At 43.7% G+C, this 24158-nt stretch overlaps 1 pseudogene; it reads right to left on the reverse strand.

Moving 5' to 3' along the window:
- Positions 1–1851: 1851 nt before the first annotated feature.
- Positions 1852–24158, reverse strand: part of LOC144160653 (uncharacterized) — a 103756-nt pseudogene continuing 81449 nt past the window's right edge.

The raw sequence follows: 24158 nt of genomic DNA on the forward strand, positions 1-24158 counted from the left end.
GTATCACCAAATACAAAACCAATACAAACATTCAATGCTAGGTCACAACAAGACTCACAATCCAGAGCAGCAGCACAGATTTTGAAGAATGCACAGACCAAACAACCATCCAGCACGTATGATATTTCTGTGACCACAACACGACATGCCAAGAAACAAAAAATATCAAAGTTAGCTCGCATCATTCAAGCTTAGATAAAATTTTAAAGAAGTGTTGAATTTTTGGGCTTTCTTTATTTCAGGTGGCAGCTGTTCCATATGTTTGCTCCTCTAAATGGCAACTGACGTTCTCCCTACGCGCTGTTTGTGGGGGGCAGATTTATATTTCCAGCTGAAGCATTTCTAGTGTGCCTAGAAGTTGTGTAAAACAAGGATGCAGCGAAAGGGTTATTGTTTGTTATTACATGTAGTTTGTTGTCTGTCTGTTGACTCCAGTCTGTTTGCCATGTTTTACATAGGTGTTGTCTGATGAGTGGCTTGAGGTCAGTGTAGAGTACTGTTGCTATGTCTAGAGTGTTTCTGAGCGCAGCAGAAGCCGCCATTTCATGAGCCAACTTATTGCCAGTGATCCCAGCGTGGCCTGGAACCCAGCAGACGGTAACACTCAGCCTGACGCATACGCTGACATCAAAGATTTAAAAACAAGATTTACAACGTAATTTTTGCAATACCTTGGTGACGACATTGTGCGCACGACGCTAAGTGAATCTGTGAAAATGATGGACTTAGCAATGTTACGTTTGATAATGTGATTTAAAACAAGAAATATACCATATGCTTCCGCCGTAAAGATGCTGTATTTCACATTAATTGTTTTGCAAGCATTGAAGTTGGGTCCGCGTGCAGCACAACACACGGCAGTGGATGTTTTGGATAAATCACTAAAAAATTCTTCCACCCCATATTTCGCCTGGAGATATATGAAATGCTGCAAAATGGCAAATGTGGGCACCGTGTTTTTCTTAAATTGAGTAAACGACAAATTACACAATACAGGACGAAGATGCCATGAGGCTATAAAATCAATGAGAGATGTCTAAAAGTGTCTAAGAACAAGACAGAAAGTTCAGAGGCCTCCTGCCTCGTCCTGAGCGAGAAAGGCGCATACATAGATGGACGATTTAAAAACAGTTGGGATGTAGCTGTATAGTTCATTATAGACTTAATTGGATGGTGAGACATTGATGAAACTTTAAACGCATATAGTAAATCGACATACTCGCACTGGTAACCTAGGCACCATCTGTCAAACTCGACGTACAGACTTTGCACGGGGCTAGTCTGGAAAGCACCAGATGCAAGTCGAAGGCCAAAGTGCTGCACTGGGTCGAGCATTTTAAAGGCAGTTTCCCTTCCTGAACCATACAGAACCCCCCCATAATCTAACCGCGAGCCTACCAGGCTGGTAAACACTCGCAGCATAACTTGTTTGTCAGCACCGTATGAGTGATGCGACAAGACCATGAGAATATTCACTGTTTTAAGACATTTTTGTTTACGTTGTTTGATATGAGGGATAAAGGAAAGTTTTTCATCAAGGACTATGCCTAGGAACTTGTGTTCTTTTTTCACCAGAATCGAGACATTATTCCATTTGATGTCTCAATCTGGCCAGATCCCACGCCTTTTGGAGAACACAACAAAACTGCTCTTAACTGGGTTTAGCTTAAAACCGTTCTGATCAGCCCAGCCAGCTAGCCTATTAACACCAAGCTGGACTTAGCGATCGCAAATTGGTATATTACATGACTTAAAAGATATTTGGACATCATCTACATAAATTGTACAGGAAATGGTTCGTGGGAACGCATTTCGAAGTGAGTTCATCTTCACAATGAACAACATGCAGCTCTAAATGCCACCTCGAGGCACACCATTTTCCTGCACAAAAACATTTGAAAGGGCAGTACCATTTCTAACACGAAAGGTTCGTTCTGCGAGGTAGCAATAAAGAGTGTTAAACATATTGCCCGAAACACCGAATGATTTCAGGTCGCTAGGTATCCCGTATCGCTAAGTGGTGTCGTAGGCTTTCTCAAGATCAAAAAAGACCATAGCACAAGACAGTTTGTAGACAATTGCATCCTTTATATACGACTAAAGGGCGACGAGTTGCTCGTTTGTGGATCGCCCCACCCTGAAGCCGGCCTGGCAGCTCTCGAGAAGACCATTGTAGTCTAAGAAGTACACGAGTCTCCTGTTATTCATCTTCTCAAGAAGCTTGCACAGGCAGCTTGTGAGGGCGATGGGTCGATAACTGGCGGGAGAAGGGTCCTTACCCCTCTTCAGGAACGCCACTACAATAGCCTCTCTCCTGGATTTTGGAATGTGCCCCGAAAGCCATATGTTGTTGTATAGATGTAGGAGTGTTTCAAAAGCATCTGGGTGTAGGTGTTGTATCATGGTGTCTGTAACCTGATCTGCGCCTGAAGCTGAAGGTTTACATGTGCTCAGGGCAGCCCTCAACTCATAGAGAGTAAATTCAGTATTGTAACCAGATTTTGACCTGTTATTTTCATGTAAGGACTTCTTTTCACAAGCGGTTTTGTGTCTCAGGAAAGTGTTTGTGTAGTGTGCAGAGCTAGAAACGTGTTTGAAGTGTTGTGCAATTGTGTTAGCCTGGTCTTCGAGTGTGTCGCCTGTTTTAATGAGCAGGGGCAGGCTCTGTGTATATTATCTATTAAGTTTAGGTATTGTTGTCTATACCTTGTGAGTGTCTGTGTATTAGTTAATGGATGTAAGGACAGCGCGCCAACTTTTCCTTTTCGCCTCACGACGCACACGCTTTCCAAAGGCCTTTGCCCGTTTAAACGAGATCAGGTTATCCGGCGTGGGGTACCGGCGAAGGACACCCCACGCCTTGTTCTGGGCCTCTCGCGCCCGCCTACAGTTCTTCCACCAGGGCCTCCTTGGGTTGCAGGACGCACTGGAGGCCTGGGGAAGGGACTTTTGGCAAGCGTCGAGGATGTGCGCCGTGAGGAGTTGGGCTGCTTCCTCCAAGTGTAGGTGTTTTATGGCTGTGTGTGTAGTTGAGATGTTTGAGTGAATGTGCTCCAGTTTGCTTTTGATTCATTAAACTTTTGATGGGATGATGGAATGCTGGGGACTGTACCTATATATGTTAATGAAGTGAGGAAATGGTCACTGCCATATGGGTAACCCCACTCAAGACATGGAAAAAGAACTGCAGACCCAATAGCCAAGTCAAGATGTGAGTATACATTGTGTCCTACGTTATAGTATGTGGGCCCTTTTTTGTTAAAAAGGCATGCTCCAGAGGATGTAAGAAACTTCTCTATCAGGTGACCTAGAAAATCTGTTCTGGAGGAGCCCCAAAGTGAGTTATGCACATTAAGACATTAAGGTCGCCTGTTAGGATGTATGGTTCTGGCAGCTAGTGAACCAGTGCCTCGAAATCTGAGCTCAGAAGTGCAAAATTAGTAGAGATGTAAATGAAGCATACCAATATCAACCTATTAAATATTATCGTACGGATCGCTACAGCCTCAAGGACAGTGTTTAAAGAAAGAGGGTGGCATGCTAATGATTTCCGGGCGACCATGGCCACACCTTCTGAACAGTGAGTGCAGCTAACCCTGTCCTTTCTGAATACCATGTACGTATTTAAGAAATTTGTTTGTTTAGAATTGAGGTGGGTTTCCTGGAGACACATGATACTTGGCTGATTGGCATGCATAATCTCATACACATCGTAAAGATTTTGGAGGAGGCCTCTGCAGTTTCATTGCATGATGTTTTGAGTTCCCAATATGTATATTTAAGAATAACGGGAGTGTGTGTGTGCGTGTGTGTTCGTGTGTTGTCTTTCGGGGCTGTTACTCTGGTATTAGGCTTTTTAGCCCTTTCTGTAGGCTTGGAAGTAGGTGGCCGCTCCTTGCGCTGCGTTCCAGGCAGTAACGGCCAGACATCCTTGTCGTCACTAGGTGTTCGAGGGGTGCCTGACGGACCGGGCGCCCCGGACTTGGCCCCCTTTTGGGAGACTTTCGTTTGAGCCTTCACCACCGAGGGAGTCAGGAGAACCAGGCGTGGCACGGGCGGTGCGGTGGCGGTGGGAGCCGGTGCGGGACCCGCGATGTTCATTCCCTCGGCACCCTCCAACGCACTGGAGGACAGGGAGACAGAGGCGGAAGCGGCACTAGTCCCAACAAAAGTGGTCTGCACCACAACCGCTGCTGCCTCAGCAAGCAGCGTGGTGCCGGGTTGGGCTGCGTGAGGCAACCCAGTGGGGGGCGGGACCACGTCAGATTCACTGAACTGGGTCCCTGTGGACACCAGACGCCGCTCCGCCCCCCGGCGAGACGCGTCGGCGTACCTGCCCAGGGGGAAAGAGGCGAACCTCTTTCGCGCCTCTGAGAAGGCGATGTTCTCAGTCACCTTCACATTAATGATCACCTTCACCTGCTTAAACTTCTCGCACTTTCGAGAGTAGGCGGCATGGGGTCTCTGGCAGTTGGCGCATGTGAGGGTTGACGATGGACAAGTATCAGATGGATGATCACGCTGAGCGCACTTTGCGCAGGTCAGACGACCACGGCAGGAGTTGGTTCCGTGCCCGAACCGCTGGCACTTAAAGCAACGGCGCGGGTTTGGAATGTAGGGCCGGATATTACAATGTACAAAACCTGAATTGACGTACTCTGGGAGTGTGGGCCGGCCAAAAGTAAGGATAATGTGCTTGGTCGATACTACTTTCTCATCCCTCCTCATAGTTATGCGCCTCCCAGCTGTCACGCCCTGATTTCTCAGGCCCTCCAGCAGGTCAGCATCTGTCTCATTAATGATGTCTAGTTCAGAGATGACACCTTGACTACTGTTCAGACTCCGGTGGAGTGTCACCCTGATTGCAATATTGGGTATGCGAGTTAGTTCAAGAAGGATCTTGGCATGCTGGTGGTTGTGTACTTCAACCAGGATTTCTACAGTTCTTTGTTTTTTGGCCTTATACTTGTCACCAATGATACCCTCCAGAAATTTTCATATTAGTAACACGGACTGTCATGCAAGGGGCTTTTCTTTTTGATTGGATTCCAACACCAAAAAATGGGGGTAGTTATCGGCCTTTGGTAGACTGAGAGTTGGGAGTGGCAGAATTAAACCTTCGGTGCGGCCCCTTTTCAGAGGCCGATCATGTTTGGGGGTCTTTTACGATTTACCATAAGGCATGTAAAAGAAGCAGGGACGGGGGTACTTTCTTCTCAAACCTTACCCTGATAGCCTGACAGGTCCCGGAGCTCCCTGCATGGTAAACAGACAGGGAGCTGATCCGCTGGAGCTTGACCTGGGCTCCAACGGCCACCGTTTGAGGTTTCTGCCATTTACCTTAAAACTCGTTACCACGGTCGGTTACAGCGTGGGTATGGGGGCTCGGGGTCCGCAGTGTCGCCAACACCGTCACCAAGATTGCACTGCATTTGGGCTGCAAGAATCTTCTCATATATATTGTTAAGAACGCTTAGCATGGACATTGGCCTAGAACTAGATGAGTGAGCAGGGTCTCCGTCTTTGTAAATTGGTGCGACCCTAGCTTTTTTTAAACATCATGGGTACGTAGAAGCATGCAGAGAATGATTGCAACTACTATTACATAAGATAGGGCACAGGAGATCTATGTTTTTCTTAAGCAACCGCACCATGATACGGTCTGGTCCAGCAGCTTTACTCGTAGACATGTTTATTACAACAGCGTCAATATCATCGGATTCAATGTCATACATATAGAAAGCGTTGGTGAAAGGGTGTCCTTGAAAAGTGTACTCAGTGGAATTGTCAAATTTTGCTGCCAAGGCAGGGCCGACGATCGTTAAATGGAGACAAATGCTGTGAACAATACTTCTGTTTATGAAGTCGGGCCGAATATGCTGTTTTGGGCTGTTGCCAGTTACTTCTTTAAATATTTGACACATTTTTTAGTACTACCCTTTGCTTGCTGTATAAGACGGCTATATTATTCTTGTTTTCGTAATCTAATAAGCGGCACTGCTTTATTACTCATCAGTTTATAATTACTCAGGTAATACCCGTTGTGTTTATTCATCTTCCATTTGTGATACCAGTAGTATTTTGGTTTTAGGGTGGAGATCGTGTAATCAGTCATCTATGGTCACATGGGTTCCTGGTACGACCTAGTAGATATGATTTTGCGGCGGTTGACAATGATGCTAGTGAGATTGTCAATAACCTCACATATTTCGATGTTAACGTCATCGTTGTATATTAAATTACGGTCTAATGAAAAAAACTTGTTCGTGCTAAAGTATAGTCTACTCTAGTTGAAAGTGCTGTTTTCTGTGGCTTTGATTGGATCAGAACATTGATATTCATGGAGACAGGAAGGTTATCAGAAATGGGCACATCATACACGTCAACTTTGGCATGTGAGGGTACATTTGTTAAAACATGGTCTATTAATGGGCCACATTTAGCCGTCTGTCACGTAAGAATGGTAATTAGGTTCAAGTAATTATAGGACTGTAGCAGATATGTGTATTCTTTATGAGTTGTACAAAGGGTATTACTCTCAGCTACGATAACTACTTGGTCGTTGTGATTCGCTAAGTAAAGAAAGATAGCTTCAAGCTAATCTAAGCAGGCAGCTATGGGTGAATTGGGAGGCCGATAAAGTATGCCAACAATAAGACAACAGTCGAGTCTAATAAATAGAGGTTGAATTTCTAGGGAACTGGGGGTGATCGGCGAGAGCTTTGAGTACTAGTGACGATTTTGAACAAAGAGGGCTTTCCCTCTCCCCTTGATCTGGAAAGCCGTAGATTTCTTGGCCCTTCGGCTAACGTAACACCACCTAATAGCAGACCAACCCAGGCTAATAAAAAAGTCGGTCATGTAGTTTTCATGAAGGGCAAAAGATTTTTACCGCATTAGGAAGAACTTACCGCACTAAACAAAAAGCAACAAATTGTATCATTACAGTAGAGAAAAGTGTTCGGCATTGGCTATTACGACCACGATGCATTCAAAATCAGTATGAAGTAGACCCTATATTTATTTAACTAAACACCAGCAACGAACACGGTTGTGCTTCAAACAAAAGCAGAAATTTTCGCACAGATCAGATTGATATGCAGAATCATCGTCACACGCCACCTAGTGTTTACACGACTTTGTAGGGACCTGCCTATGGGCGTGCCTCTCCCTGCACAGTTACGGCAGGACGGTGTAATTGGCCGATAAATACAAGTGTAGAAGACATCAGAATACACCGAAACATTGTTTATGACCTTGAAGCGTTTTTTTTTTCTGAAAAGAGTACCCAAGCTTTTGGCGTAATGGGAAACATTTGTTTTTTTAGGTACAAAGAATCAGCAGAGAACATTTTTCTTCGCAATCCAAGGAATAACCTATTTGAAGGTTGAGGGTACCCTAACTCAAAATTTTTGGAATGGTTTCAGCTGAAAGAATAGAAAAATGCCTGTAAAGCTAAGCTTTTTATACCACACCAACTTTTTTTGAGGACTTGACTCGTAAAGCTAGTAGGGACGGATGACAGCGAGCAAGAGTTGAAACCGTTGGTCTCTAACCAATACTCTGAAATTGGTCGGGCAAACCGCGCATCTAAATTTTCCCGAACTACGGTCTCCCGCAACAAATCCGCAATAGTGGATACAAGAACGCCACTGATTTATATATGCTCGCTCTTCGGACGAAGAACTGCTTAGAAGCGGAGAGTTCTTGAAAGATCCAAACGGGCAGAGACTTACTCGAGACGATCAGCCAGAGAATGTTTCCACTGTTCACCCCTACTCTTGTGAGCAAAACCTGCACACCTTATAGACGCCGGTTGCTCAACAAACGTTTAAGCCGATGTTGCAGATGTTGACAAATTCAGCGACTTGGATATGCTTATGTAAGTAAGCGCAATGGTTTTACATTTGTTCAAAGGCTCCGGAGAATCCTATGGCCCATCTCTAGGCACTAACTCAAATCTGCGGAGTGTTTTTAAACATAGCAACGAATACCAATCGAATGGGAATTAGAAGTTTTAGACGCATTGGGGATTTCTAGGAAGACGCTTCAACCATCCATTGAAGAAACTGCCCTCACGCCCGCCTTCACCATTATTGCCGATTTTGAAGTCCCAGAAGAAACAAAAACCCCGTGTTATGGTCTACAAAGAGTGGTTTTTAATATGTAATATTAATCCCTAGAGGCCATATATTTCAGCCCAGCGGAGTCACAGATGTCATAATAAAAATGTGAGAACCACTGTTGGTGCAAATTATCGGAGAGCGCCTACAATCCCCCATTTTTAATTCCCGGATTGCGTGAAATTGAGAACATTGCTGCTGCTGCATCACCCACTTAGCTTGCGGACTAAGAAAGTCAATTCTTATATAATCGGCATTGTCTTTGCCGACCACTGCTGGTTGAAGACAGAGAATCAACCCACCCCTGCTGGTTAAGGATGTAGAAACAAATATCTACATTCTTCTGGTAAGGCTTGCCTGAATGAGACCTCACGCTTCGACAAACGTTTGGCCATCGCAGCATGCTCATTCATAATTGCAATGGTGCGATGTATACAGGACATGAAAGGGCTCAGCACCACCTACTGTGATAAAAGCAATACTTCAATACACGCGACCAGAAGGACTATACACTTCTTCCAAGTGCGCATTGCTCCTGAACATAAATACTTCGCTGGAGAACGCGTGATAATTTCTTTGCTTTACGCAGAAGCTGCACACTTCTGGTGACGGTTTTCAGTAATCAGTTTTTGCAGCATGAAGCGAGTACTCTTATCTGCTCTCAGAAGTGGTTCATTAGGTGCAGTAACGCTCAATGGCATCTTGTAAAAAAGCGAAGGTGTCTTTTTTTCCGCCCAAACAGCTGTTTTATAATTTTGATGGTGAGCCTAAACTTCTGACCCGCTATCACTTTTCGTCGGTAGGAGACCGACTGCTTTACTCACCATTATACACAGCCTCCTGTAGCAACGTGCTACCAACATCCGAAAGAAAGGGTCATAATGACTTGGGCTACCAGCTACATTTTGGATGCGATTGGAGGAGGAGCCACTGATTTGGTGTTAAAATGTATATAATCAGTTCTGGGTGGTACAGTTGTAGCAAAAACTACCCAAACTTGACAGAAAACGGAATAGAACAGAAAGACCCGTAGAGGAGAAAAACCAGAAGTCCGGACAGGGGCGTGTCCCGCTTTATCTTGCTTTGCCTAATGGCAAGTTCGAGCTGATTTTCGCCACTAGTGCACCAGATTTCTTCGTTCCTTGTCGTCCACACAAATACTGCTGCATATCTCAATGTTAAAGACGTCACCCTTAGTAGATGGACATGCCCAAAAGTACTCTTCAAACCAGGAGTCGTTGGCAAGGATTTTTCAGTAGGTGGCAACTCTGACCGTGCCTGCTAAATGCGACTTTCTGCGAGACGGTTTCTGACGCTTTCAGTGTTGTCTAAGTAGGCTGAGAGGAAACAGCAAGTGCACCGTAATTACTACTAGTAATTAAGGAAGGAAGAAGTGCGTTCCGTTCAGCTCTTCCGTACCACCGGTAGTTTGTTGTTCGCTACACGTTTCTCAGTATTATGGGTATTTAAATGGCTTCTACATTGAAGTTGCCTAAAACTAGTTAAATAACAATTACCACCAAAGAAAGGAACCGAGTGAATTAGTTCCCAAACGTATCTGCTCATAAAGCACCACATTCAGCTACAACCAAAGCCCCACAGAGCTGCACAGTAATTGCTGAGAAAGAACAGGTTCCGCGTACTGAAAGTTGTAATGGGCACTGGTTCGGTGTGTAACAACAATTTCTTCCCATTCCAAACACTGCGTTAATGTTCTGTGCGATTGAAGACGCTTCAGAACTGCCGCATTAGAAATGCGCCCCAGCACAGAACAGTAACATTTTGATAAATGATTATATAATATTCTCTACTTAACTATCACGCAAGCAGATCAACATAGTGAGCCTAACGTGTAAGCAGTTAAGCACTACGCAACTCCCCAAAATCAGGCCCCCTATTGCCTCGGCCACAACATCTCTCCTGTATAAAACGCAGCTCAACCAAAAAACTTCAGTGCGACAATTCACCCACACTAGCCCACAAACACCCTCACGAAGCCCTAACGAACCTTCAATAGTGCGATGACAGTCCCAAACGACATAACCAACTAAAATGTATCTCAGTGCTTTTTCTAGCTGACACACAAGTACCGCGCACCTGTGGAAAAAGACAACCGAGAATTGCCAGCACCTGCAGGTGGTAGATAGACTTTTGCTGTTTGTGTACCCCTAAGTAGTATTTAAATCTTTTACCGCGATATCCAAAAGAAATGGCCTCGCCCAAAAACGTTGATAGTCCAAGCTAACCGTGAGAAGTATGCTACAAACACAGGATCTTCGGCGCCAAGCTTCTGGAAAGGACCACACTGTGGACTCAATTGAGTTCAAATCATAACCCTTTTTTTCAGGCGCGCTGCCGCTCCCTGCAACAAGCATAGCACAATCTTCTTGTAAAGGATTCCCACTTGCTGTCCAAAAATAAGAAGTAATTTTTCAATTCTTAATGACGAGCGTTGCTTTTAGAGGGATGCTTTTTACCCCAAGTGTTCTGTTCCGCCCGTTGGTGTCGATAGAAAACTCCCGCAAAGAAATAGATGTTCTGGCGCCACCAGGAATTCAACCTGGAACGTATAAAGAAACGGAGCGACAACCTTTGCCTTACCGATTGAGAAACTAGACCACGCGGATGCTGGGGAGCCAGAAAACGTACTCACCGAGCTCATCTGCGGGATTACCCCCGGTGTTCTCGTTGAAAGCAACTTTATAGCTTCAGGCGACCTCTCACGCGATGTGCGCCAGGCCCATGGCACGTCTACCGGCCGTGTCCGCGCCTTGCGCGTAGGCAAGGAGTGAGTAAAAATAAAAGGAAGTTCACACCAATGCATAGTATCTCACTTCTCCTACGTATCTGCTTCCCATGTCGTCACCTACTTGGGCAGCTGCAGATGCGGAGGAAAGGTAAGGTTGTCTAACACCGGATTCGAGCTTCCTTTATTTTATCAAAACCCTAGCAAAGTATATCTTTTTGGATTAATAAAACAATTTGGTAGATTCATTTCACTTGTCTCTAGTTTCACCCTGTGTAGAGCCACATGTGTGAATTCAAGTGAAATCGCATGGGTAATCATTGTGTGTCGTATACACCTTCGCTTTGAAACCACCTTAACAGGGGATTTTAGGCCGCAATTTTTAGGCTTCAAAAGGCATTGCGGGCTCTTTCAAAAAAAAACTTGGGAAAGGTTGCACTCGCGCGCAAGAGTTGAATGGCGAATCTGTTGTACGGGATTATGGCCGGATGCAAATTAGGTTTCAGTGTTATTGGGTATTTGCTTAGTTGCTGTGCTGGTAATCGTCGTCATATGCAACAAAGAGGTTATCGTCATCTTCGCGGCGACTGTGGATGCAACGTCATCGTCACCACTGTAGACATTCGCCATGTCTTCGTCGTCGACGTGAGGCAACCGTGGCGGGATCTGCATTTTGTACCGTGAAGTAGTGACACACTCGTTGCCATATCTCCAACTATCCATAAAGGCTTTTAGAGAACGAGGGGGCCGCTGTCACTCTCCCGAGAAACGGTCTTTTCATATTAACAAACAATGCAGCAGTTTTGTTTTTATATGCGCGGTGTCGCTTGGCGACAGCGCTGGAGATTTGCTTTTTGATTTTGCAAAAGCCACTGCGTGAGGCTGTGACTCGGCGGTAGCAGCCGGTATGCGGTATTCATAGTTCGCTTTTTTTCTCGCTCCTCGGCGTTTTTGTCAGGGTTTTTGTGCTGAAACAACTGCGCGTCCCGAGGAAACTTGACAGGCACCACTAGGCGCGCGCTCAGTAGTGGTCGCTCTTTTTTGCATTTTTATCTGCAACTGCGAACCTACCGATATCACAAAGTCAAAAAATAGGTCACAGCGGCAATAGTTACCATGGTCCTAGATTTGATTTGTAAAAATGGCAGACTGCCTAAACGTACAGTGTATTGGTATTCATCGGTGTCCTCTTTTATGTGTAATAGTAGAAATCAGAAAAATTTGCGTTTTGTTTTATGTTGTTCTCACAATCTTGTTTCGACTCGGCTATGTGTTGTGGGTAGGGACGGAGTACTCCTGAACTTCAACATCGCCATAATCGCTCTCTGGTAAAAAAATATTCTGATATTAAAAAAAGAGTTACCAAGGTAATAAGTTGCACGATAGACGTAAATACAGTACTGTAGAACCTAAAATAAAACTTTGAGACCGTGTATAAACGACATAAATTGAAGGAAGCCTCCTTTACACTATAAATGCAACATATCCGGTATATTATACTTTATACACAGTATAAATTCCCTACTAAACAAAATGAACTGAAGCCAAACTGACCAATTAAGACCGCACATAAATACTACACACACATTAAAATGCGTCTATATAGTACTTAGAGACATGTAAAATTTAAACATTTTTTTACAATACAAGAAAACTACAACTTCAAAAATTGGATTCCGTGCCAAGAAACAAAGAGTAAGCAATAAGGTTGGATGTAGAAGAATACACGCGAACGTCTCAGTGAAAACCTGTTCTACTAGTGTTGAAATAAGAATCAAAATCCGAAAAGGATAATTGTGCGCAATGCAGATAACATGTGCAAGATATGCAGAAAGAGGTCCCATAGTCAGAGACTATAAGAGGACCACAAGTACAACGTAGAATTGAGAAAAATAGTAATCTACATAGCAGAGAAACAGACCTAAAGTATAATTTATTTGAGACAAATAAAGTATGAATATACACTTGTATTCTCACAGAAGAAGTTGAAAACCTAGAATAACATGCTTTTTAGAAAAATAAGTGAGAACACAACGCAACTCACAATAAAACAAGAAACAGTTAAGAAGGAGAAAAACAGGCTGGTATCATTTAAGCTCCTTCCGGCGTGGAGCATGGGATTTCGACCGCTGTGTTGCCACACATCACTTTCGCCTACAACAAAGATCAGCAAGATACCACACGATTGAAACTGTTCGTTTTTTAATGACCAACCTGTCACCACTATGCTAGACGGAGTGCTACCACTTGACAGCACTAGCGGAAACAGGAAGTTCATGAATCTACGGAACCAGTGGAAGAAGTGCAGCAGCAAGCGCGTTTGCGAACAGGACGGCAACAGCTGTACGACTCCCAGCGCTACAACGTCTGCCACAGGGCTCTCACTAAAAACCTGGTTACAGATTGGGTATTGACCCCCGTCTGAAGTAAAGGACTCGGTGAAAAATATTCAACAGTACTTTAAACAATATAGAGTTCTATGCCAGGTTACCGACGTAAAATACGACGCCGTCGACGACATGCTCGTGCCTCGCCACCATCGAAACTGGCGCCACACTCGCATAAAGCCACACTTCAATCGCTGAATGACTCCTTTTGGACAGTACCACTGGTGCATTTATTTTTTTAGAATGGTGGATGCATCAGGACGATGCTTTTCTACCGGGCGGGGGAGGGGTAAAATGTGTGGATTTTCTTCTAAGCAAAGAGATCCCCTCTTTAAGGCGTATATCATTCGCTGTTCTCGGTTCAAACACTGACTGAGTAATGCGTGCCACGTTTCTTTTTCAGCCAATATCACAATGGCGACGACAAATCGGGGGCCCTGGCAGCATGCTCAATTTCAGTCAACCATTTATTCCCAGATCTCAATTGCTGTCTCGCCCCTCTATTTTAAGTGAAATTAAGTTAAATTGGTGCAACGCTGTACGGCCTATTTTGCCTGAATCTATTTACACACAAAAGTATCTGCTACGAAGCGTGTCGTTCCCCATTCCGAAGGCCTCACCAACGTTTTCCACCTCAGCGCCCGTTACCTTTCTTGTATCTTCTGTCATTGTTAACTCGCTTCCTTGAAAGCAATATAAAAAAGCCAGATAGAAGCATTATAAATTAGATTTTCGTTTGGTTATTTCAGGGAAAGAATAAGAAAAAATATTAGATATATTTGCGAAATAACACACACATTAGTATTTTTATATCAGTAGGCGTTTTCCAGCAAAGTAGCGTAGCTACCCCAAGAGCGTATTTTAGGCCGTCATCTCGCCTCTTACTGTCAAGTAACCCATATGACCATAAAATGATTTTGTCAGTGTTTGGATCAGGAACCGCTCAGTCTGTACAGTAAAATGGTTTACTGCTTGGTTCAAGCGCAACAGTGATGCAGGGTTTAGATACCTCTAAAGTGCTTAGTTTACAATATGAACTGCAATAGTTTTCCGAAAGCTATTGTTACTGCCGTGCAGCGTAACAATGCTCATTAGAGAAACTCACAAACAAAGCTAAAAAAACGCCTGAAGTGGTACTCAAATTTTCAAAGTCGATAAAGACTAATAAAATCTTCCCGCCTTTAGAATAGAACTGAACAAATTGCCTAATGAACATTTTTTTATAAACGTCCAGGTAGAGCAGCTGCTTTCCTGTGTACACTCAGCTGGCTGGGGATATAACGTTTTAAACCATGGTATATTGTGTATAAAAAAAACATTTTAAAGTTTGAAAATGCTTTTGTTGCAAAAGTTTTAGAATTTTTACTTGATTTTGTACAATGAAAGACGAGTATTTGTGTAAATTTTAGTGTCTGAGGCTTAACTTTATATTGAGGCCAAACAGCCAAATATAAAAAGTTGATTGAATATGGAGTGTCTGTGGGGTTTAACGTTCTGACGCTACACCAGGGCTATGAGGCAATCGATGGTGGAAGGCTCCGGAATAGATATTGACCCATAGGGGGTCTTGAACATAGACCATGATGTTAACTGAGGTGCGTTCTCGGTTTTCGCCTTTTTCGGAAAGGCATATACCCTTTACGGTATTGACACTGTGTCCTTGGGAACCAAAGCAAAAAGACCTAGCTACTCAGCAGCGCGACGGACAAGCAAATAAAGATAGCTACGAATAACGACGGCTGCTATGAACCCAATTGTATTTTCGGGCAAATATAATAGAGTATAACGTAATTATTATGACTTTAAATATACCGTACAAAATACATTCTAAGCACCCCGACCCATTTTAAGTTTGCCATTCTAAGTGCAAGGAGTGCTTTCGGTGAAAACATTTCGGGAAAAAATTGGAAAGAAGTTTACTTGCGCGTTTAGGAACTCAGATTTCCACGCAACTATCGCCAGGTAGATTTCGGACGCGTGGAACCGGGCCCGAGTTGGCATTGTAACCAAGGTATTTACGAAGTTTAAATTGATCAACGGCTTTAAAGAAACAGAAGACGACTTGCAGGGGGACAGTGAAAGCCACGGCCCAAGCCACACAAAGGAGTCTCATGGCACTGAGGGTGACTGAGTTTCAGATGTAGATATCGATGTAAATGTGGCTATATTTCTTTGGAATGATTGTTAAATAAAACATTATTTTTTACTCTAGTCTTGTCGAGGAATGGTTAAAAAATATTGGGGCGGGGGATAATATACGTTTTTAGAATCTAAGCAACCCGTCGCTTTGTTTGGGCATAAAGATCGTCGAAAAACGAGAGTGTTTAGAATCGACCCTATACGGTATGTGTTTAAGAAAGCGCAACCCGATCCGAAACACTAGCACATTCACGTAGCTGCGTCTGCCACTGCTTACAAATATATATCTCAAAGCCGTTTGTTAATAAGTACGTAGGCGCAATTCTACAGAAACTAACTAAAATATCTGTAACACTGAAATCACTTCAAAAACATGCATTAAAATGGAGCCTACAAATGAAGCACCCGAAATATGTACACCTTCAAATAGGTTGAGATCACGCCCAAAAATAAACTACCAGCAATGTATGCTTTATATCAGTAATTTCTGATAAATATTCTAGGTACATGGGATGCCCAGGAAATCCACTTTCAGAAAACATGCATTCTAAATATGTCGGGTCATTACAAAGATATTAGTCGTTTCAGAGTCGAAGTGATACTGTCGTTCAGTTTGAAGCAAAGAGTCAAAAGTGCTATGGGTCTCTTTTTCGTAGCAAAAAGTATGAATCTGTAATTAGTTTACTGGCAGAATGTTTCCATACTGCCCGTGAGGTAGTAGGAATTCCTAACTAAATGAATCAATTACAAAACAATAATTCAGTGATATTATATAGGCATATTGCTACCAAAACTACGAAGGGTAATTTTATTCTCCAAAGACTTTTTTTGCAAATTTGTGACGAAAGGAGTAACTACACTTTACAGCTTCCTCTTGAGCCAGGTATGTTGTTAAGCAGACGAAACCCTAATATAGGTTTGCTTGGATTGCGACCTATTGGCGAATAAAAAAAGGAAATCTAATTTCTAGGTCAACTAAAATTAGTACGTGCCAGTGACATGACTGCAGCGTAACGTGCGCTAGGCTGGTGAAGCGACTTGTGTTTTGGGAGGTCACCAAAACACTTTTGAGGGTGTTGCGAGAAAGTTAGGGATTGGAAAGTTACATTCTGCAATACATTGCAGAATTATCGATGCCATATTTTTATGCTTCATTATTACCGAAAAAAAAATATAGGACATTGTTGTCCTTACAGCTGCTGTACGTTTGTTTAGTAGTTGTTCATTAGGTGTGCAATGTCAAATATTTTCTAATGGTTGGGCTACTTTTTAGAACATATTGCCACAAAGTAAGGAATACACAATGCGGTAATGTTTAGTGTTTTACCAAGGCTGATATATGTACCCTTGAGTTAGAGACCGAAGCACTAATCAACTCAATCGATATTGTTTCATAACCATTAAAAATGTTAGGCTTTTACTTACGGGGTCCTTTTGAAGAAAGCATAAATTTTATTAAATACAGGAGCTTAACATAAATGTTTACATCCCGAACAGAGTAATTTGTTCTTCTGGAAAAGTTACTATCAATGCGTGCTCTACTGTGCCTTATTTGTAAAGTCACTGCCTGCTTTTTAAGCAAGTGAAGGAGAATGGAGTTGAACTTGAAATAAAGAAAGAACCAAGCGTTTTTCACATATGTTGATTATGGGCGAAGAGAGCCGAGCAATTGATAGAAGGTTTTGGACTCCCCGTATCATTTTTAATTATGTTGATATTTTTTCATTTAAAAGAACTCCTATAAAAAACCCGTTAGTTGAAGAGGGTTGAATACACTACCCCTGCGAGACACGACAGTCCAAGATAATAGATTTGACTGCCCAAACAAATATTGTAATTGTTTGGGTGGAGTGCGTGTAGCATTTTTTTTTTTTGGTTTAAGTTCATAACTTTATTCTGTGCCTGTATTTATTTATTCTATAGGAAGAAGCGGCAACGCTCACGTTTTGCCTCCCCGCCCATGCCTACCCAAAGCATTTGTCCTTTTTATGATACGAGTTATTCAGAAGCTGATTACTGTTGGATCTCTCAAGTGTGGTTCTAGGCGTCTCGCGATTTCTTCGGTCCTTGATTCACCAGGGTCTTACTGGGTTCCGGGTAGCACTGAAAGCGTGTTGAATAAAGTTTTTGGTGGCCCCGAGACCCGTCGGATTGCCACCCAAACATGTAGGTGCTCCTTTAGTTTTGTTGTGAAGTTCACATGTTTCTCTCAGTTTATTCCAGGTAGCTCTTTTCTTGTTGAATTTTCATGGGAAGGCGAACAGGTTATGCCTTTATCTGTGAATTCAATGTGGTAGGTAAGAGATTGGTAGCACAATATTTCGTTTCTACTTCTCAATCATTAGAGGAAAAAAGGATGGCAGAGCCAATTGCCAAGTCAAAATGTGAATAAGTGTTGTAGCATCCGTTATGGTATGTACGCTGTTTTGTGTGCACGAGACATGCTCCCCAAAATGTCAGAAACTTTTGTGGCGGCCGACTATCACCATTTATGTTGAAAATCCTAAAACAGTATTAGACTCATTCAGGACCCCATCAGAATAACAGGTTTGGAGAGCTGATTCACCAGCCCCCTTGAAATCAGGTTTTGAGACCTCGAAGTCACGAGGGATGTAAATTGAGCTTGGAGGAGTTATTAGTTAAAATATTATTGCTGGACTGGCTACAGCCGCAAAGACAGTGTCAAAGATGATGCTGTGTTACACAAAGAATATTGGGCAACGATGCCCACACAGCCGCGAGAGTGGTGTGCAAATATTTCTGTGGTTTTTAAGTATCATAAAAGGTTAGTGGACGTTTCAATGAGCCGTATTGATATGAGGTTCTTGTAGACACTTGACACTTGGAAGGCAATATGTAGTACATATCGCCATGACTATTCGGCAGACCTTTATAGCTTCACTAGACGTTGTTTTCACTTTCCTATATATTGTGTTAAGATGAACGGGATTGTTTAGGTTTATGCGTTCTCATTCGGAGCAATGTTTGTGTGCTTTTTCATTTATCTCTTGGGTTGGACGTCAGAACATATTCCATGTGATAAGCGGCAGTCAGGAACGAAACGACCGTCATGTTGCAATCGAAGGTCCTATGAGTTGTGCGACAAATCGGGAGCATTGGACTGTGGGGCTTTTTGGTCCCTTTGAGGTAGCCGTCGTCACAAAAGGAAGAAGAGTAAAAGTGCTAGCCTCTTTTCTCGTCACTCTGATGATCGGCTAAAAGTTATTATCAAATTTAAACCTGCTGCGATAGTTATATGACCGTCGCATAACCCAGCCTGCGACAGGTCTGCAGGCTGCAGGTGCGGCGCCTAGCCTGGCTCAAAGCCAATTATCCACTGTTGTATTTGACAACACCCCTCCCCCAAAATGGCTACTGCTTCAGTGCTAAAAGCTGTTCCAGTAAACCGGCTGTTTGCGCTCATACCTGCCGAATTCCCGATTCCATTAGGGGGCCATTACCTTCCTATCAAGTAAGGTGAGTTGTGACCATTGCATCTTCAAAAAAAAACCTAACCTGATGCAAAATCGCAGCTACCTGAAGTACCGAGCGTCATTTTTCTAATGGTACACAGTGGCACCACCTGGTTATTTCACTATCCGCTGATGATATTTGCATATGTTGCTCCAGGCGTCATCCGGGTGGGTTTCTTAAAAGACATGTGCCGGGAATCGATTTGACCTCAGCGTTCCTCGCTGCGCGTGGACTCCAAATCTCCGCTGCAGAATTAGTGGACATTGCTTTTAGAAAGCGACACGGTAAACAGTATTTGCTCACGTTAATCAAAATCTTTATATCGTACATCGCAAATCACAAGTTTCTTGGCGTCACATTTTATAGACTGTTTATGTGGCCGCGACATATCCCAAGTTTGAAAAAAGTTCTCGTCCCTTTTCAACATATTTCCAAAAAGAATGGTGGCAGCCCAGTTGACTTGCTTCTTCTTCTCTAAGGTGCTCTCTTTGAAAGTCTGCAACGCTACAGCCTTCCCGCCTTGTTTCCCGTTTCAGCAACACATATAAAGGCGATGAATTTATGCAGGTGTGTGTATTGGCGCCAGACACATGTCTTTCCCTGCGGGAACTATCACTGAATATCGAATCTTCAAGCCCATAGCGCCGTGTAAACAGGAACTGCTTCTGGCGGTTTAACCTTTCAGGACGAGGCACCAAAATCACTTATTGGCTCAGCTGTCTGCTCTAGATCTGCAGGACCTCTTTCCGCAACATCACCAGACCACATCTCTGCCTTCGTTGCAGTTATGAGCTTTCCCGCTGGTAAGTATTTGCACATCCATGCCAGGAATCACGTGAAAAGAAAATTTCCCCGCACCAACTCTTACGTTTCTTGCTCTTCAACTACTACAGTGCAAATGCGCCTCCATACTCACATATATACTGATGGCTTATTCAGCAAGAGTTCCCCCACGAACTGCGCTTTTACTTTCCTGTCGTGTACTACGATCTCCCAAAAACTCAGTCACAGGACATCAGCTACAGCGACTGAGCACGCCGCCCAGCGTCTGGTTAATAATGCATCAACACATGTTTAGCCAGAAGATCGACGATTTTTATGCTCCCGCCTGACCCTTAAATGCTTTCACTCTTTTCGTAATCAACATCGCCTTGTTGGAGAACAAAGCCTTACGTGTTCACAGTTTCTATACCTTGTAGTGAATGCCGGAATATTGGGAAGTATCGGTGTATACTGGAGCCAAAGCTGCAATTTTCCAAGCCACAATCGCGAAGTTTATAGCCGCAATACTATCCTCCAAGAAACTTGCCATCGCACTGGCGTCTCGTATTGCACCGCAGACACAGCTTTCGTATGGGTTGATCAGTCTAATCACTACGCATCGCTGTACACTGTCGACACAGAATGTACTTTCAGCTTGCCGCCTGGTCGCAACAAAAAAGGCTCCTCTGTAATACACCGCATGCGCCTGAACGTCGCCAACACTCGGCTTTATGGTTTGAAGCTTCAGCAGACCAGCTCACCTATTTGTGCAGACTGCATCATTACTGAAAATATTCACCATTTCATGTATATGTGTAAACAATATGACACACCAAGACTCTCATTGACAGTAACTTTGGGCAGGCTTCCCACAACGCGTTATAAGTTGCATAATGTGCATGGCCCCTCGTCAAGTGCAAAAATGGCTTCAAGGACAACAAAGACCTCTCTGCTTTATGCACAGTTTACGGCAACTCAACATCCTTTACCGCTGCTGGAGTGAACAAGAATAAGGGAGTGTCCCGAGTGGCGCTGCCGAGCCACTCCGTTTAGCTTCGGCACCGCCAGGTGGCGCTACCGCTACGTTTCGAAGCTGCCCTGGCGAAGCGAAACCACGCGTCTGGACAAGCTTTGCAATCAGTTCGCGTTGTCTTTCTGTTTTCAAAGGCGTGCTGTTCTGCTCGCCAGTTCACGTACGTTCGCACCTTTAGTGGGGAGCACAGACGCTGAGTTCGCGCTGCTGACGCCTGTAGTTCGCGATTCCTAACGCAGTCCACTTTGTGGTAGATGTGAAGCCTGCGGACAAAACGATCCGGACCTGCTAGTGATGGAGAACTTTCAGCGGAGATTTCGGAAATAAATGTTAGGTTCAGCGGCGGGGTCTCTGACGAAGGGAGAGGGGCCACCAGCTCTGCTGTTTCTCCAGCCTTGCGCCAATTTGTTTTTAAAACTCGATATAAAAAAGCACATGCATATACAGTGAATAAGATGCAACTGATTTCACTTCAGTGTGGCGGCAAAGTTTATTTCATAGCATCTAATTAACGTTTTCTCCAGTTCGGTTATCTTTTTGCAGCTGCGTGCACTACTGGCCTACAAGAATGGATAGCCGCTTTGACAGCCTGGGACTAAGCAGTGGTAGTCCATCTTTTTTAGGCAACTTCCTTAGTGCTTTAAGAAACACTTAAACTTTCGCACACGTAAAACCGCAGGCACAAGCGCACCTCGCCATCTGTGTTTCCTCCCGATGGCCGTCGGCAGCTTATCGGCTGCGAGATTCCGCACCAGCGCCCCTAGCGGCGGTCGACTGCGCACGGCACGCCCAAAGCAACGCCGCCTCCGCCCGCTCGAGACACTCCCCTATTCTAGTGCACTCTACCGCTGCTAAAAATCGATAATGATGATGGTGTGGTTTAATGGCGCAAGGGCTACTAGGCCAAAGAGCACCAAGAGGAGAGCTGGTGTTTCAGTTAGAGGTGCCTGTTTAAAATTGGTGCATAGGGCCAATGGTTAGTGATGACAACAAGGATATGAAACAGCTCACGAAGCACAAGTATGTAAGGCCTTAAAAAACAGGTTGGCTCGGGGAGATAGTTTTGCCAAGGCAAAAAAAGGTGAGGCCCCTGAGCATCACAATAGAAGTCTTCAGCACTGTCCTTCTCATTGACGGCAGGCTGCGGTTACACCCAGTAGGAGGTTTCTTTTAAAAATCAACTTCCGGGAGGTAAGCTAACGTATTTTTGAGGTGGACAATAGCTTCGTCTGATAGAAAGTGTGCTAGGTCTAGTGGTATGTGTTTTGTATACAAATCTGCTTATTGTCTCCGTCTTTCTGGTTGATGTTCTCTACATTCGATTAGTGCATGGTGTACAAAAATAGCCTCCCCACATCTAGCAAAATTTGAGCGTGGTGTACATGTGAAAAATTGTCCGTGTGGGCCATATGTGTGCCCAATCTTTATTCGACAAACTGCGGCCTCAACGGATCTGTGTAGCTTTCCTGGAGTATGTTTACCTATCGTCGGTTTGATTGTATGGATCTTGTTTTCTTTTCGCTAATCTCAACGTTTCTGCCAGATTTTACGGAGTTATCTTTTGACGAGTGCTTTGAGGTCCAAGTACGGTACAGACGTAACGTCCACATCATGCCGGACAACTGCAGCAGCTGATTCCCTGTCAGCAGCCTCGTTTCCGGCTATTCCGCGATGTCCACGTACCCAGCAGGTTGTGATTTCCTGGCCCAGAGCGTAGGCTGACATGACGATGTATGAGAGAAAGTTAAGCACTGCAATTTTGTGAGGCTTTGCAGAATGCAGGGCTGACACTACACTTATTGAATCTGTGTATATGACTGAGCGGTGTATTTGGTGTTGTATTATGTGTTCTGCAGTCATTAAAATACCATAGGCTTCGCCTGTGAATGTGCTGCAGTTAGGATTGAGTGTCTTCGAGGTAGAGTATTGGGGTCCACAAAGAGAACAAGAAACAGCTGAGTTGGTATTAGACGCGGCTGTGTAAAATCCTTTACATTGGTATTTGTGTTGAAGGCTGAACAAGTGCTGGTGCATGAAGGCACAGGGAGCTTTGTTCTTGTCTATGTTAGCAAATGACATGTGACATGCAACCGGCAACCGTTTCCATGGTGCAAGGACATCAGTAAAGGTGGTTTTGTAAGTGTCTTTAAAGAAATTTCCATGTCGGATGCCAAAGTGTTTAAAACATTAAATACGGTTACGCAAAAGAGGGTCGTTTTAAAGACAGACCCACAGTGGATGTATCATTTGTTAAGATGCCTGAGGGGTGTTTTTGGAACGAAATAGTTTTGATTGCGCATATTAAGGCTGTTTACCTACGCTGACTTTCTAGTGACCACGTATCTGATTCTACATACAGGTTTTATTTCAGGATTTTTCGGAAAGCTCCAGTCGCCAATCGAAGGCCCCAGGTGAAACACCGGCTCAAGGAGTTTGAAAGCGGACTTTGAGGCTGATTGATAAATAACATTGCCATAGTCAAGCCTCGATTAGTCAAGGCTATTGAAAATTTTCAATAGGCAAGCCCTGTCAGTTCCGTATGACTGGCATGAGAGGACCTTTAGATCATCAAGTTCCTTAATGCCTTTTATTCTTAGTTTTTTGATGTGGGGTATGAAGCTTAACTTCTTATCCAGCAGAATGCCCAAGAACGTCTGCTCCTTTTTCACTGGAATTTGTTTTCCGTGTCGCGTGACAAATGGATCTGCTAGTATGCCTCCGGGTTTTGAAAAGAGGACACAGGTGGATTTGTCTCCATTGAATATAAAACCGTTTTGATCCGCCCACCTCTAGAGACTATTTACTGCTAGTTGGATGTGTCTCTCACAAATGAACATGTTTGTAGACTTGAAATTTTTTCTGCACGTCGTCCACATAGAGAGAATAAAAAAGTGGGCGGGGTTAAACTTTCTTTAAATTATTCATTTTAACAATCAAAAGTGTGAAACTTATAAAACCTCCCTGAGGCACCATATTTTCTGAGGCACCATAACACTCTTGATAAAAGTGTGCCAAGCCGCGTTCGAAAGATTCTATGAGTAAGGTAATCTTCCAGGATATTGAACATATTGCCGCAGATACCAAATGTGGAAAGGTCACGTAAAATACTATAACGCCATGCGGTACCCTAGGCTTTCTCCAGATCAAAAAAGATAGAGACACAGTGCTGTTTATATACAAATGCGTCCCTTATATAACCTTCCAACGCTACAACAGTGCCGGATGCGGAACTACTTACCAGAAGCCAGACTGACAACTATCTAAAATTCCATTATATTTAAAAGTAAATTATGCGCGTGTTTATCATTTTATCCAAAAGCCTATAGAAACAGCTCATTAAGGAAATACCTATAGCTGCCCAGTAAAGAAGAGCCCTTCCCTTTTTTTAATATCGGGACAACAATGGCCTCTTTCCAGGATTTAGGAATACTTGCAGCTTGCCATACTATATTGAATAAGAACAGTTTTGTTTCCTGTGTATCTTGATGAACATG

The sequence above is a fragment of the Haemaphysalis longicornis genome, unplaced genomic scaffold (genome assembly GCF_048455015.1).
Source record: "Haemaphysalis longicornis isolate Haplotype H1 unplaced genomic scaffold, Haemaphysalis longicornis Haplotype H1 scaffold_11, whole genome shotgun sequence".
In the NCBI taxonomy this organism is placed as follows: domain Eukaryota; kingdom Metazoa; phylum Arthropoda; class Arachnida; order Ixodida; family Ixodidae; genus Haemaphysalis; species Haemaphysalis longicornis.